Source organism: Myotis brandtii, unplaced genomic scaffold (genome assembly GCF_000412655.1).
Source record: "Myotis brandtii unplaced genomic scaffold, ASM41265v1 scaffold92, whole genome shotgun sequence".
Classification (NCBI taxonomy): Eukaryota; Metazoa; Chordata; class Mammalia; order Chiroptera; family Vespertilionidae; genus Myotis; species Myotis brandtii.
In genome coordinates, this window is record NW_005371791.1 from 1,360,674 (window position 1) to 1,377,834 (window position 17,161).

A 17,161-nucleotide genomic window follows, 5' to 3' on the forward strand; every position below is an offset into this window, starting at 1 on the left:
CCAGAACTATGATTTCCAGCATTCCTGGTGCTCCCCGCGCTCTGGGATTCCACTTCCGGTCCTGGGGCTGCCACCAGAACTACTATTCCCAGAATTCCTGGTGCTCCACACTATCTTGGTTTTCCCTTCCTGCTCTGACTCCATCCCATGGCCTCCCACTCTGCCAAGTCCTCCAAGATGCCAGCTCTCCCTCTCTGCTCTCCATCTGGTGGCTTGGAGAGCCAATTTCCCCAAGCTGCTTCACTGTCCGCCGGCTCTCCTGCTCTGATCTCTGCCCAGGGCCTGTGTATGCAAATTAACCAGCCATCTTTGTTGGGTTAATTTGCATACTCACTCCTGATTGGCTGGTGAGCATAGCAGAGGGACAGTCAATTTACATGTTTCTCTTTTATTATATAGGATGAAATATTCACAGTTGCTAAATCAAGAGTAAGAGAGTAGATTAGTCGTTGCCAACACCTGAGGAAGAGAAGGATTGGGAGTAAGTACTAAGGGGCACATGGTTTCTTCTAGGAGTAATGAAAATGTTCTGGAATTAGATAGTGGTGATGGTTGCACAGCTCTATGAATATATTTAAAAACCCTTAATTTTACACTTTAAAAATATAAATTAGATGACATTTACATTATATCTCATCAAAGTTATTACTTAAAGTTATAAAAAATGAATATGAATAAAAATATATTTGAGGAACTATTTCTTTATCTCTTCAATTCAGAAAATGGATGATTTTGAGAGATATACTCAGGGTCTCCTTAGGAAATTTTATTTGGGGATAAGGAATTCACCTTCTGGCAATATTGGTTATCTTCTAGAGATACACTGTAGATAATTATTACTTAGTGATAGTTTATGTAAGATCAAATAGTTCTCAAATCAAGCATAGGAAGAAAGAGTAAAAAGTTAACCAGCACCACCAAAAATTAAGTAACTTTTTTCATAGTACTTTTTTTCATGACTGCTTAGGCATGAAAATGAAATATATTCTTACACCATCAGAATGATCTACCAAAAACTATTGGCACAATGCCTGGTTAAGTAAAAGAGGATAATGGTGTTCTTAGGCTTTCTAAGTCATCTTTTTAAAAAACCAATTAGATACGTTAACTAATTTACTCTTAACACCCTCCAAGTTGTTTCTTTGGTGGTTAGTTAAGCTTGTACACCTTTGAGGTTAATAAAGAGGAAAATGAATCCAAATACTTAGAAGTTGAAGAATAAGAAGAAAAAGATTTTTAGCTTTAAAAATTGCAGCATTGCCTTGGCCAGTGTTGCTCAGTTGGTTTTGATTCTGGGTCAGGGCACATGCCTAGGTTGTGGCTGAATCTCTGGTCCCATTGTGGCACATGCAGGAGGCGCTTCTCTCTCATATTGATGTTTCTTTATCTCTCTAAAAATTAATGAACATGTCATGAGGTGAGGGCTAAAAAAATTACAGCATTTTCATTCTAGAGCCTTGGAATTATTATATGCTATAGGTATTTTACTAGTACTTTAATTAATTCATTTACCTGAGCTAACTACTAGTAATTTTGAATGTGTTGTTATGAAATGAAGCTGGAATATTCTTGCCTTTTTTTATTCTTAAGGTAAAGTCTATAAATACCCACAAATGCACCACAGCTCTTGATGAATAAATTAATAAATAAAGAATCATGTAGGAGTAAAAAAAAAAAAAACAAAAAAAAACTACTTCTTTCATTTTTATGTCTATCCCTTTTAGCGTCTTTCTCCTTCAGCTGTGGACCAAATCTCTACAACAGTTCTGAATGTGATCAAGATGTTCTTTCCTTTCCAACTTGTGAAGAAGATAGATTAACAGAGAGGAGAAAAATTTACATTCTGCCACAAGGGTCACGTCTGTTTGAGGAACAGAAAGATCAGTTAAATGTACCAGGTTATCAAGGTAGTAATTTCATTCTTTCTCTGAAACATTGAAAATTTTAAAACATAGCTGTTTGGCTGAAAGAATAAGCTGGAAGCAATCCTAAACACTTTTTGGCAGAAAGAGTAGGAACTTGCTTCTTCAAATTGTGTAGATTCCAAATGCTCTCTCCTCCACTGACTTTCCATTTAAAATTTTCACCTTCTAAGTGGAAGAAACTCTATACAGATGTAATTAATTAAATGTAGTGCAACAAATGCTGCATATATTTTCTGAAATTTTAGCAACAATAATGTCCATGCCAAGTTGTCTTAACATTCTTTGTGCTATGAAAACAGAACTGTATTTTCTATAAATAGTTAAATGACTATAAGCAGAGTTAATCATCCTCCTTAGGCCTAAATAGTTTTTGAAAGATTATTTCTTTTTTTTTTTAAGGAAAGCTGTTTTCCTTTTTCCCCCCCAAATGCACCTGATACACCAGTCATCGGGCCCAGTTCTATGTCCAAACAATCTTCTTCTAAACATTTTGAACATCTACTATCATATTTGATCCACTAATAAAAGAATTCTATGGACCCATGGATGTAGAGATCATAAGTCTGTGACTTCAAAAACAGGAAGTAGAACACAGCTGATTTCCAGGCAAACTCTCCAAATCAGCTACCTGGGAAGCATGGCATCCAGTGGAAATGGCACAGTCTTTGTATTTAGGGTTTAAATCCCAACAACCAATTTCATGATCTTGTTTGATATTTTAATTTATCAGAAGTTACTTTTCTTTGTCAATAAAATAGGAAAAAATACTGTCATCAAAAAAAAAATGTTAGCTCCTTTAACTTTTTGAGGGGGAGATAGAAAGTTCAACACAATAGGCAAAAACAAAAACTTGCCCAGCCTCTCCTCCTTAATCCCTCAGATGATCTCGCCACCTTGTTACATTGCCACCTGCTATATCTTAGCCTCAGGCCGGGTTCTGTGTCCCTAGAATCTTCTTCTAAGCATTTAGGGTTGTTATCATATTTGACCCTCAATAAAAAAAAAAAGAAAAAAAATACTCCTTGAGCTGTAGCCGGTGTGGCTCAGTAATTAAAGAGTCGGCCCACACACCAAACAGTCGCAGGTACATTCCCAGTCAAGGGCACGTACCTGGGTTGCAGGTTCAATCCCCACCTCAGTTGGGGAGCATGCTGAAGGCAATCAATCATGTGTCTCTCTCACCTCTCTCTTTCTCTCTCTCTCTCTCCCCCTCCCTTCCTTCTACTTTCTCTAAAAATCAATGGGAAAAATATCCTCGAATGAGTTTTTTAAAAAATCTTCTTGAATATTTCTGTATTAGGATACTTTAGGAGTCTATAAATTAGCATGTTCACCAATTTTTTTCTTTTTTATAGTATTGTTTCCTTTTTATAGAAATATTGGCATTGTTTTCTTTTCCCAGTTGTAAAAAAAAATATATAGAAACTACATTTTTTTGTATGTCTTTGGCGTTTGTTACTTTTACTTCCTTTCTATATGACATCACATTTCATTTTGCATGATACTTTATGCCATGTGCATTTCTCTAATATAATTTAAGCTTTGGTGGCAACTGTACTAGGGACATAATTCCATAAAAATTTAAAAGGGCAATTAAGAAAGAAATCTGTATGGATAGGCTCCAGTTTTAAAGAGACATATTCAAACAAGAAGGTAAAGCTAAAGGAGATGGCCAGCAAAGGCTAACAAACAGGCTTATAAAGCTTTCATAGGTTTAAGAAGGTCAAAGAGGAGTAAGTTCACTACTTAAGACCCATGGTAACTGGAACTCTTCAATTTTGAAAATAACGTCCTTATGAAGAAAAGAGTTTCAACACTGAAATCTATCCCTCCTAATACTAAGGTTCTGTGTTCTATGATTTATATCTTCCCTTCAGCACCAACACAGTGCCTGGCAAATAATAGACATTCATTAGTATGTAGAATGAATGAATGACCAGGATTTACAATTTCAGAACTACATGGATTCAAAGATACAAATTTAAGAAAATGTTCAATCAGTTACATTATGTAGATCTCAAAGTTTAAAAAACCAAAGAGCTTTTAGGATAAGAATCTCAAAGAAATGACACAAAGAAGGAAGGAAGAATTTGAATTGATAGGATAAATATTATTTTAACATCAGAAGATTCTTTCAAAGAAGTCATCTATCCACACACATAATTTGAAGCAAGGAAGGCACCGATACATTTAAGATAACCCCACCTACCTCCAACTGCATCAGAAATATCTCAGTTCCCACATATGACTTCTATGGCCTTATGTTTATAATTATTTTGGTTTATACTCTTTTCCCCATGAAATAGAAGAAATTGTACCTATAATTGAATTGTATCACTAGTATTTAGCCCAGTAGGTCCTTGATTTACTGGATAGAGAAACAAATAAATTGACTGCTAAGCTTTTTTATCTAAATAAATCTTACTTTTTCATTTACTCCAAATATATTATCAAAGATATAATCCCACAGGGGAAAAAAGGAAAAAGTTCCCAGGGAACTGCATGGAAATTGTGATGAGGGAAAAGTTAAAGGATAGTTTCTCTCCTTGACAAAAATCCTGTGCTAAGCCATTAGGAACTTGTAGAACAAGCAGTTCACTCTTCAGGTCAAGCAATGCTTCCTTAATGCTGTTTTGCATTTCTTTTGGAAACAGGCCACTTCATTTTAACATTTGACATACTCCTTCCCTTTCGCCTACTCTGTAACTCAGAGGACATTCTTCCATGCCTGGGAATCAATTCCATTGGCCTCCTTTTCCATTAGGTGGATAATAAGATGTTTGAAGTTAACCAACAATCTCTTACTTCTGCCTTTCACACTGCCACCCAACATGTTATATGCAACCTGAAAACTCTGTAACTTCAAGGTTAACATAAAACAAAATACTTTCTATTTTAGAAATCTATAAATTAACACGTTCACCAATTAGGTTTATCTGTAATTAGACAAACTAATTAAAAGAGAATATCAACAAAGTTTTAGCAGATTGAGAGGCATTCAGCATTGTAGCAAAGGAACCTAACAGTATTTCAGGAGAGCTTATTATGTGTAAACTATGGCAATAGGTAAGGAGGGATAGTAAAATAGAAGACATGATCTCTGCCTTGTGAAATATAAATCCAATTGAAGAAAAAAAGCCATTGAAAAGTTTTAAAATTGCATAAATTAACAAAACTATATTCCTAGAAGTAGTGGACTAATTAAATGAATGAGACAGGATAAAAGCTCTAGAGTAATTCAGAGAAATAAAAGATCACTTGGGCTGGACTGAACTTGGAAGTTTTCACAAAGAAGAAGGGACTTGCATTATGACTTGAATGATGGATGGGACTGAGAAAGACAAAGAGAAAAGAGTGTGTTCCAGGCCAGCAAGATTGGTTTAAGCAAAGGCATAGAATTGGAAAAGTTTAAAGCAGCTTAGAGCAGAGTTTAGTTTGAGTACAGTGCCAATGAAGAGAACAGTTAGAGCTGTCTGAAAGGTTACAGCTCAATGGTCAAAGTCTTACATTGTCAGAATAAGCCATTTGGCCTTCATCTGGTAGGCTTCGGGGAGTCGCCAAAGTCTCCGAGTGGGGGAATGACAAGATTGAAAGAGTGTTTTATGACCAATTTGTCAGGAAGATGAATGATAAATTGGCAAGAAGAGAGACTGGAATTTGGGTGAATAATTAAAATTAAAAGGCTCTATAATAGGAGAAATATGGAAAGATAATAAAACTCAGAAAGAATGGTGCTATCAGGAGTGGGAGAATGGGGAGAGAAAGGGAACCAGAGGCATTTTGAAGAAGAATTGACAAAAGTCCTGATTGGTAAGATTTTTGAGACAAAGAACAGCATCCATGAGATAAAACTTTAAAGCCTAGATGACTAAGACAGCATCATCTTGCATTTGTGTCACACAATACAATTAATTTGCAAAATATGTTCATGCTGGAAAGAAATAAATTAACCTTCTTATAGCAAACATTGTCCATTTAGAGGATGATACAAAATGTTATTCAATAACATAGTAGATACTTGACAGGTGCTTCCTTATATTTGATGGGTGCTTGCTTATTGGCACATATTCTCTTGTTCAAAATGGCTCCTCACAGCTCTGGAGCATAAGTCTTTTGTAGTTCACACTAGATGCACAAAGATTCGTGCAAGAATGGGCCTTCCTTCCCCTGGCTGCCACCTTTGCTCCAGCCCGTAGCCTCCTTTCCACCTTCCCATGCTGCCCAGAGGCCAGGGCGGGGCTGAGGCAGTGGGGAACACCTGCGTTGCCGCCATGGTGATGACACAAGCGTCCTGTCCGGCCCCCAGCTGCTCAGCGTCTGCATATGCAAATTAACCCACCATCTTTGTTGGGTTAATTTGCATGCTCACTCCTGATTGTCTGGTGGGTGTCACAAAGGTACGGTCAATTTGCATCTTTCTCTTTTATTAGTGTAGATACTTATACTGCATGATCCATCCCTCTTTTGACCCAAGCTTGGATTGAATTGGACTGGGCACTGAAGACTATATGGGACCATTCTGGGCATCCAATCCCAGAAATTTGAAGATGAAATCTGGAAAGACTGACAGGTGCAATATCATTAGAATATTAAGGTGATATAAATTCAGAGTTGAGAGAACCATTTAGGGGAATCTATGAAGGGGCCATGTACAAATATAATAAAGGAAAACAGTTGAGAGTGAGCAGAAGAGCAAGAGAAAGAGTGAGAAAAAGTAGGAAGGTAATTAGAAATTGGCAGATAAGAAGAAAAAAGAAAGGATGACATGTTAAAACCAGAGGAGAGAGAGGAAGAATTGCCTTGGTCTGTTACATGCACTTTGATGAGAATATTTTCTCTTTAAAATACAAATATATTGAACTTTAGCTCAGAGACAGAGCTGAAAATGTGTAGGTAATATCAATGAGGTTCCCTTATTACAGAGGTAAAGCAGCTGTTTGCACCATAAAACAATCAAAGAGTTAATCTTATTTCATTCTTACAGGAGTAAAACCCCCTGGCAAGATTTAACTGCGTTAATTTTCAAACTTTCAAGTCTGTACTGAACCCACAAAGCCAGCAAACTAAAGGTAACCAAAGGAGCTGCTTGGTAAAGACAGAAATGAACTATGCCTTTTGAAGTGTTTCCAGGGAAATGTGTTTGGAATATTTAAGTCCCAAGTGAGTTACAAAGGTTATTCATTCACAAGTGAGATAAATTCATAGCTGTCAAATTGTCTGGATTCTCTGTGTGATCACCAGCGCTTCAAATCATTTATTTTTTTTTCTAGCAAAAGTTCAATATTTTCACAGCTTCAAATTTGCTCGTACTTTATAATTTGGAAATAAGGAATTGCTTCTTCCTCACCTGCTCACTGAAGCAATGAAAGCCCATGAGTATATTAAAGCAGTTTTTCTCTTCCATTGTAGTTGTATTTTGTAGTTTTTTTAAATAAAGCCAAATGTTTCTACCAGTAAACTAATTGGGTATAATTAACAATGTGTCTGATTTCACCAAACAGATGGGGGAGGGGAGAGGATTATTGCAAATATAAATTTTACAGTGTTTTATATTCAGTTAGATTTTCTTGAAAATTGTGAATGAAATTATTCAAGTCTCCCCAAATAAGTCTTGCCTTTTTTTCTCTCTCTCTCTTTTAAGAGCTATCAAAGGTGGTTCAGAAAGAAAGAACTTTATTTTAATTGCTTAGTAAAACTTAAGTTAGTAGCTAGGAGGAGAGTGAAAAATCCTTAACAAAGACAACAAAGGTAGAAAGATGAAAAGCAATTCTTGACAGAATATTTCACAGAGACAGCAAATGAGCTGTGGCTACTGGCCTGGTTAACTGTAGGTTCATTTCAGGTCAAAAAATAAAGGAGAGGAGATGGCTCTAGGGAGCAGCACCCAGGCCAGATCTGCAAAGAGTGGGAAGCACAGACTCAGGGGGCTCTGACCCAGGTGATGAAGCTGCGGAGCTTTGTTTATATTGGGTTGGGAAGGAGGCCAAAGCAAGAAGCTGACACGTAACTGCTAAGTCCGGATATTTCTGACTGTAGCAAGGAGAAGAAAATCACTGTTACTCACACACCCCTACTGATAGCCTGCTAAATTGAAGGCAAAGTTAGAGGTGACCCCTGCCTTCTAGAGACGCATCTTCTCTTTGGGGAGTCAGGGCATATATGAAAAAGGCGAAGTTAAAATGTGAAGTAAGTGAATACTTACTGGACTATCAATAATTGCTGAAGGACTTTGATATTGGAGCCTGTAGGAAGAAGAGCCCTGGGATAGGTGGAGAGGAGAGTATTTTAGACAAGGGAAAGACTCCCCGAAGTTGTGCAGGCTGGGTTCCAGACACAATGAATAGGCCAGGACACCATGAATAGGGTCCATGCAGGGGAACAGTGGAAAGTTGGGGAAGTAGTTAAAGTTGAAAGAGAAGTTAGAGAATTGGGGGAGGGGAGATAGCCAGAACCCTTGAAAGCCTTTTTAGAGAGATGTCATCTGTGAAGTTGTGTTTTCAAAATTGTTATTCTGGTTCTGGACTATGGGATGAAGAGAGAAGAGATTGTAGCAAGGGAGACACCTTAGGTTAGAGTGGACATGAAATGATAATGACTTCGATTTGAGGTGTGCAATGAAATGATAAGGACATATATAGCAGAGTTTATCAAGTATTTACCAAGTACCAGACACTGCTAAATGCTATAAAATACATGAATGTGCAGCAGGACTGAAACTGACAAAAAGTAACAGGTAAGGGTAAGTCCAGGATCACTTTATGAACAACAATTTATTCCATGTATGAGAGGAATATCTTTGAAGGGTGATTGGACGTTTACCCAATATATCTATATTCAATTGGAGATTTAGTTGGAGATTCAGGTCATATTCCATTTTTTACCAGTACTATATATATAAAAATTTCCCCCACCCTGTCCGATGTGGCTCAGCTGGTTGGAGCATCATCCCCGTAGTAAAAGGTTCCATTCCCAGTCAGGGCACATCTCTAGGTTTTGGGTTAATCCCTGATTGGGACATGTTCAGGAGGCAACCAATAGATGTTTCTCACATCAATGTTTCTCTTTCTCCCTTCTCTTCTCTAAAAAAATTAAAAAATCCCATAAAGCAATTTATACAAGTTTTTTTTTAAAAAATCAAATATTATCTTTTGACAAATTTCCTAACACTGGCAATTTTAAGTTAATATGCATGCTCTTTAGTTGTTTATAAGTCAAATGATATTTTAATGGTCTAAGGAAGATGGCTTTTTAAGGAATCTTATTGTGAATCTATAAACTGTAAGAACTCTGTTGAGTGAAAAGCTTTCTGTGATGTGATTTTACTTATTTTCAGAAATAGGAGTTTTGCAACAAAGAAAAAAACTCTTTGTTCTTTGCTTTAAAAGCTGAATAAATTTTAGTCCAAAGGAGGGGAAAAAAAAAAAAAGCTATTATGGTCAATTTGAGTCTGGTTGATTAAACAATGGGGAGTGACCAGAGATGGAATCCTTATCTAAAGGCAGGATTACATGAAAAGGGCTGCTTTCAATTTGTAGTTCAAGAATATCACAAGATATTAATAAACATGATTAACTGAAAAAGTTAAGGAAATTGAATTATGATCATTGGACTCAACTTTAAAATATGGTAATGAAAAATAATACAATTATGCATATTAGACTAAGAAATACTCAAACTAGACATAATATAAGAAGCAGCAGATTTGAAGGGTAAAAACAGAGTAGGTGACTTCTTAGTAAAGATATAAGTAATAAGATAAGCATATAATAAGTTATTTTAGAGAAAATATCAAGAAAAAATTGTGGGGGGAAAAGATCAGTCTTTGCAATAAAAATTTAGCTTATTGAATTTCTCCTAATTCTAATGCATTAAATGTCTGAAATGTACCTGAATGTTTTGTGGGGGAGGCAACAAGTTAAGCACATGGGCTTGGCAGTCGAGCTTCTTGGCTTAGGGCTCAACCCAGCTGCTAACTAGCAATGTGAGTCCTTCAACCTTCTGAAACCCCAGTTTTCTCTCTTCAAAAAATGCAGATAATGGGTATCTATCCCACAGCTTTGTTGTAGGCGTTTAAAAAGATAATGCATTTAAGCACTTAACACAGAATGGGGTCTACAATAAAAGTTTAATAAATATAAGTTGTTACTATTATTAATATTTATAGAAAAAGTTAACAGATCTCTCTGGTTTCCTATGAAATTACCTCTCAGGAGCAAACCAGCTCCTTCTTATTGAAGTTTTACTTGATTTAACATGTCCCATCTGCTTCCACAAAAGTATCTGAGGTCACTTACAATTAAAGATACATATGCAATATGTTGTGAAAATATAAGTAGAAAAGTTAACCTATAGTGAAGTAAATGAAAGTGAGCATGGTGTTCCCCAGACGCAAGGAAAGAAACTGAAAATATGAAATTGTGCAAGTCATATTTTTAAGATATCAATTCTTCAGAGTGAACAATAAAAATGATAACATACTTGGATAGCACTTTTAAAAGTGTCCTTCCTTCAAAGTTTCATTTGATTCTCACAAAAATCTTTTGAGTCTGTTGACCAGCTATGAAAACCCTATTTTATATATAAGGAAATTAAGGCCTAGGAAGGTCACACAGCTTAGAAGAAACAGAGCTAAGACTTGAACTCGGGGGGTGAAAAGTACATACACAAAGATTAACTTGCTCTGAGCTCTCTACAAGTAAAGGATAAAATGGTGGTGGGGGTGGGAGCACGGGGAAGGCAGGGGGCATACCTCCTGTTATTTGATAAATTATCTAATAAAAGGAAGTACGCCTTGGGCCAGTACATACAAGCTTTTACCTTCCATTAAAACCAAGAGAAACTAGTAATATGGATATTTATACAAGAGGCTTTAAACCATCAAGTCAACTGTGGTTTTAGTAGAAGTCTTAAACAAAATGCAGACATGTTCTTTATATGTCTCTTTACTATATAGCCTGAGGGAGCAATTTTGAATTGGTCCTGTGAAGGAATTATCTTTAAACAGCAGATGGTTAGAGTAATATTTTCTAGGTGAAAGGTATTCTTTTAAGAAATATGTATTGAAAGCCTACTATGTACTAATATCATTCTAAAATATGAATATACAGAGATGCATGCTATGATTTTTGTCCTCAAAGGTGTAACAGTCCAGTGGAGAAATTCAGACATGGTGAAGCACCCACCTTGTGCACAGGCTGCGGGAGTAATGAATGACAGCCCAGCTAGATATGCAGCTGCCTGGGAGGCAGAAACTGGAAACCTCAGAAAATGATTGCCTAGTGGTTAGTCAAAGGCGTGGAAACATGGCAAGGAGGTGTTCGCAGAGACTGATCAGTTCAATGTCCCTGAAGTTCTAATAAGATACGAGAGAGGATGGTAGAAAACGATGTTGAAGCAACATACAATGGTTAGGTAGGGCTCTACATGCCCTGTAAAGAGTGTAGAGTTTGTCCTTTGAGTAATGGGAATGTCTACTGAGCAAGGAGCACACATGATCTGATGAGGACAGGAATGAGAAGCCCAAATATTATGTCAATTTGCTGGATAACCAGTGTGCCAAATGACCAATTTGTTAAATTACTGATTCTACAAATTTGCAGAAATCATTTTTCTTATAATGCTTACAGAGGTTTGTGAGTTGTTAATTGACTTGTTTTTATTTTGACGTTAGCAGCATTTTAAAGAATGTGAAGTTTGCATCTGGTGCTGGGATATAAACAAAATTAGGAGGTAGGATGAAGAAAAGAGAAAAGGCAAGTGGGTGCACAGTACAACCCACACTGCGGATGCTAGAGAGAGAGTTTCCTAAAGAGTGGGGGAGGGCACACTTGAGGGGACTGAAGAGAGAGACTCAGGGGCAGGAGGAGGAGATTGTGGAGAGGTGGCATGCAGGAAGATAAACTGAGAAAACAGAGGGTCCGATGATAAGGCTGCCATTAGTGAAGGACAGTGAGCAGGGCAGGTAAAAGTCTGAGAACCGTAACACCACACAGCTTTCCCGATCTATACCAGACAACTGGCACAAACATCTTTGTGGCAAATGTAATATTTGGCAAATCAGACATTCGTGAATTTTATTTTCAGCAAGTTGACTTTTGGCTAATTGATTATTTTTTTCCAAATGGCCAGGTTCCAGTTATAGAATACTCAAGGTATGTCAAGAGCTAGAGCCGGAAGGGGAATGTAGAGTAATGGAAAACTTGGATTTTTATAAGTGAGAAACTTGAGTAAATTCTTATGTAATAAAAAAAGTGAACAATTAAACATATGAAAAAGAGGAGGGATATTTTTGTAGTGCGGTATTCTAGTTATTATTGCTATGTAACAAACATTCCCCAAATCTAATGGCTTACTAAGTGGTTGCATTGATATTGTTCACAAATCTGCAATTTGGGCTTGGCAGTCAGCTCATCCCTGTTCCGTGTAGGTCAGCCAGAATGACTCAAAGGCAATCGGCTGAACTCAACAGAAGGTTCACCCACTAATACAGGTCTGACAATTGATGCTGGCATTTTTCTTGAGGTCTCAGTTCTTCTCCACATGGTCCTCTTCATATATATGGGCTAGTCTGGGCACCTTCATAGCATTTAAATGAAAGGGCAAACATCTCAAGAGAAAGAACCAGATGAAAGGTGTATTTTCTAAACTAGCCTCAGAAATCACACAATGTCACTTCTTCCATATTCAGAGAACCATCTAGATTCAAGAAGAGAGAACACATATTCCATCTTTTAACAGAAGAGCGTCAATATTATAGTGTAAGAAGAGTATAATAACTTAGGATAAATATGTATGGCCACATTTGTAAAACACAGTCTGCCACTTAAACTCACTGAGATGTCAGGGGAAATTAGCTGCAGAACACAGCAATGAACTTGCTTTGGATAGGCAAGAGGATAAGCTTTCCTGTCACCAAGGGACCAGGCCAGGAATTCAGCTCATTGTGAGCTGACTTAAAAACAAGGATAAGCAAGAAAGCTATGCAAGCAGGTTTGTTTTGGGCTTTCCATCAAAGCTTCAGATGGTATCTTGGTCCTGCAATTTCCTCCTTTACCTTAAAGTTAAATGCAGGGAGTTATAATTTGTTGTATTTTGATTCAAGTTTTAATTGCACTTTAAAATACTTGACCCTAAAGTTTTCACTTTTTATTTCCCTTTTATGCCTGATGATTAGCAAGTGTAAAAGAAGACCTTGCTTAAGTATTTGGGAGATCAAGTTTTCACTATATACACACACTCTTCTTAGGAAATAAATAAGAAAAAGTAAGAAATGGAGCCAAGAAGAGCAAATAATTCAACAAAGTGACCTGTCAATTTCAGTCTACTCTAGTCTTTCTCCAGGATCAGTTATCACTGTCGTATCCTATGAGGTGTGAAGAGCCTGCCACATTTTTCCAATTATTAAGAAAAACCATTCTTAAATGACTGCATATTTACTAATACCTAAAGCATACCACTAAAATAATGCCATAATTTACAAATTGTTCACAAGTAGTAACACTGATCTATTTTTCCCTTTAATGTCTGCTGCTTCATACTTTTGAAATTATAAAGAATATTTTTTAGGCTTAATGATTTCTGGAACACCTTGTCTATATTAGAGCTAGTGCCCATTTATTTCCTTATGGAAGGTCCAAAGGAAGTTAAATGTTGGAAAAGTAGGGAGAAATATCATTTTCCATATCCAATAAGCTTGAAGTGAAGAACAACCTTTACTTAACCTGCTGTGGACAGGCAGAGCAAGTAGCTATGTTAATGGGCCAATTGTTGAACTTTTAGGAAAGGTTTAAAAGCACAGAGATTGAGAGTGTTGAACTTCCAGAAGTCATATAGATCTGCTGGCAGAATTTCTGAGGAGAATGTGAGAGTTAAAAGGGGAATTATGAATGTGACAAGCAGGGCACTTAGAGAGCTCCAAGGTTTGATGCAATATTTGGCTACAAGAATACTTAGGGAAATTCTACATATGATTCTTTTCCATCTGAAGACAAAAGATTATTCTATCTCAAGAAGATTAGCAAAATCTTTATATGGTCTATAGATGTTCTGCATCTCTGTCAACTCCTTCTTTCCTCCTATTGCATCAGAGAAAATGTCTCCTCTGTTATCAAATATCAACCCCTCCAATGTGAACCCCAGATCCCTGTCCTCATTTTATCAGACTTTATTCTTATTCCCCTTTATTTTTATCTCTTTATTTTATCAGAATTATCCACCCTTTCCTATACCTTCAACTTCTCCATCTATCACACCAATGCATTTTAGTGTTCTCACATCTAAAAAATAAACATCATTTACTCTCTTTTAATTTCCACTCCTTTGCTCTGCTCCATATCATAGTCAAACTGCTTTAACAATTTTACTCCAAAGCCAGGATCAAATTCATACCTTCTGCCCTGCGAGTGTGGCTCAATGGTTGAGCATTGACTTCTGAACCCAGAGGTTGCAGTTCAATTCTCAGTCAGGGCACATGCCCAGTTTGCAGGCTTGATCCCCATTATGGGGTGTTCAGGAGGCAGCTAGCTGATCAGTGATTTTCATCATTAATGTTTCTGTCCCTTCCTCTCTCATCCTCTCTGAAATCAATAAAAATTTTTTTTAAAAAAAGAAATCAAGTCTATTTTAAATAAATTATTTAAATAAACAAATTTGATGCAAAATATTACTCTTGATGTTTTGGTTTTCAGTGCTTTCTGTATAAGGAACTGGTTTGTTTACCTAATATTTTTTAAAGAAGATATACTTTCTCATAGAACTTTAAGAAATTGTTCCTGGAAATGGAGGAGTCATTTAAATTTTTAAAAATCCCTTGAATAATATTTCCAAAGAATAAATTTAGTTTTAAGTTCAAAAGTTGTCTAAATGTTTTTTCATTCTGTACAACATGGAACTTGTCTATTACTCTTCACCTTCTGAAACATGGTCCAAAGTAAAAGTGAGCCCCACGGGTCAAATTCAGTCACCCCTTTCCCTGGGAGTGGCCAAGAAGCTTTCAGTCAAAGATTTTAATGAAGGAAGGAAGGAAGGAAAGCAGGAAGGAAGGAAGGAAGGAAGGAAGGAAGGAAGGAAGGAAGGAAGGAAGGAAGGAAGGGGAAAGGAAAATATAAGGGGAAAGAAAAAAGATTTATCTAATTAGCTAGCACTTAAAAACTAATAATATCTAATAGCTTGTCAGTAAGGAATTTGAAAACAAGATTTAAACAGGAAAAGTTAAGTTCAGGTACGATCATTAAGGCACCTGAAGTAATTTATTCAACTCAAAAAAATAAGGATGGCATTTTCTGCTTCCAAAGCACCATTGTGCCATGAACTGTGCAATTCAAGTTCATTGCATGATGTAGAAGTGATCAAAACTGATATTCTTCATTGTATGTCCTTAATCATAAAGAGTTTATATACTTTTTAAAGAAGAGTTTGGAATAACAGGAGCATGGAGACTTCTTTTATTTTAATGCATTCAGATGACTGAGTCATAGAGACTTGAGGATATTTATTGAGCTGCTACCTCAAGTGAAGGACTTTTTGGAATTAATAGGCTCTGAGAGACCCAACTTGTCAGACCCCCAGTGGCTCAGAAGGCTGTACATCCCTGTGAATATGACAAGGCGTCTAAGCACCCTGAACCTGAGACTGCAGGGGAACAAAAGAGCATTGCTGATTTGTTCAAAGCACGAGTATGCAGATTACATGTGGACATGTGGACTGAGCAGATGGCAGCTGGGGATGGTACTCACTTTCCATGCCTGAACATTCAGAGCTCAGAATATTCAAAAATTTTGAAGAATTTCAGAATTAATTAATGGAAATAACACTATAATTTTAGAAGAGATTCATAAAGTTTACTGAAGACAATTTATTCGGATGTCTGTGGCTGTCTTTAGAGATAATACCCAGATGCGTCTGAACTAGCAAATGTCTGCACTATTGGTATCGCTCAATTTCATGAGAAAAGGATTGTGTGGATCGTGCCCACCTGGAGATAAACTGTCTCTGAAAATTTAACTTAAATGCTTCTTCAATCCATTTGATCCAATTCTCTATCTTGTTCTGAAAATATATTTCTTTCTGTAGTGAATGGTGCTAATGTTCTGGCCAGAATCTTTTGACCAGGACTGTTGTACCCAGACCCTAGTTGGTGTTGTTGACTACTAAAGGCATGAAACTAAAACCTTTCCCAGGTTATTGTTCTCAGTGAATCAACAGTTGCCTAATCTGGGAGGTTATGCCTCATCCCAATTCTGGGAACAGACCACAGCCAATGACTATTTGGGGAGAAGGATAGACTTGCTTCAAGAACCAACTTGATGTTGCAGTTAATACCCTAGAGCTCTACATGGAATACCAGCTAAAGCTTGACTCCATCTGGTATTTCATTCTAGTTTAAGTGCCTTATACTGCCTACCCTGTTTATCTCCTATTTTTCCTGAGAAAATAAATAATATTCCCCTGAAACCCTGCCTCAGGCTCTGCTTTTAGACAATAAGACCTAAAAGACTTGGTACTAGAAGTGTTCCTATTACACTGAGTCTAAGAGTAATATACTAGAGTTGAATCACTTGCCAGCCAGCTGGAGGAGGGACTCATTGTCAGGGGCTGGTGAAGTGCCTATAGTCCCTAGCATGTTGTAACAAAAGTATGCCTGTGATTAACTGGGACAGGATATAGGTAAAAGGAGAAACCCTGGCTCATACAACATTGCTGGTGTTTGAAGAGAAACAAGAGAAATAATCATTATAAAGTCTGTGAAAATAGGGGGCTGTTGCCATAGATGCTTTGAAGAAAGAAAAGGGAAGGATAAGAGCAATTAATCACCAATTCAAATCAAAGTGTGAAGATCTCCTTAGCAACATTTAAAGAAACTGTCATCTCCTAAAGAAATATACCCCAATGCTATGTTAAATCTACTCTCTTAAATCATTGACTGAATAAGGGTTCCTTTTCAACTGGTACAGCCACTTAAACAGTATGGAGGTTCCTCAAAAAAATTAAGAATAGAGTTATCATATAACCCAGAGATCCCTCTTCTAGGTATCCACCCCCCCCCAAAATTGAAAATATTTATTCTCAAAGATATGTGCACCCCCTATTCATGGTGACCAAAACATGAAAACAACCAAAGTGTCCTTTGATAGATTATTGAAGATACATATACAATGGAATACTTCTCAGCCATAAGAAAAGATGAAATGCTGTCATTTGGGACATGGGTGGATCTTGAGAATATCATGCTAAGCAGA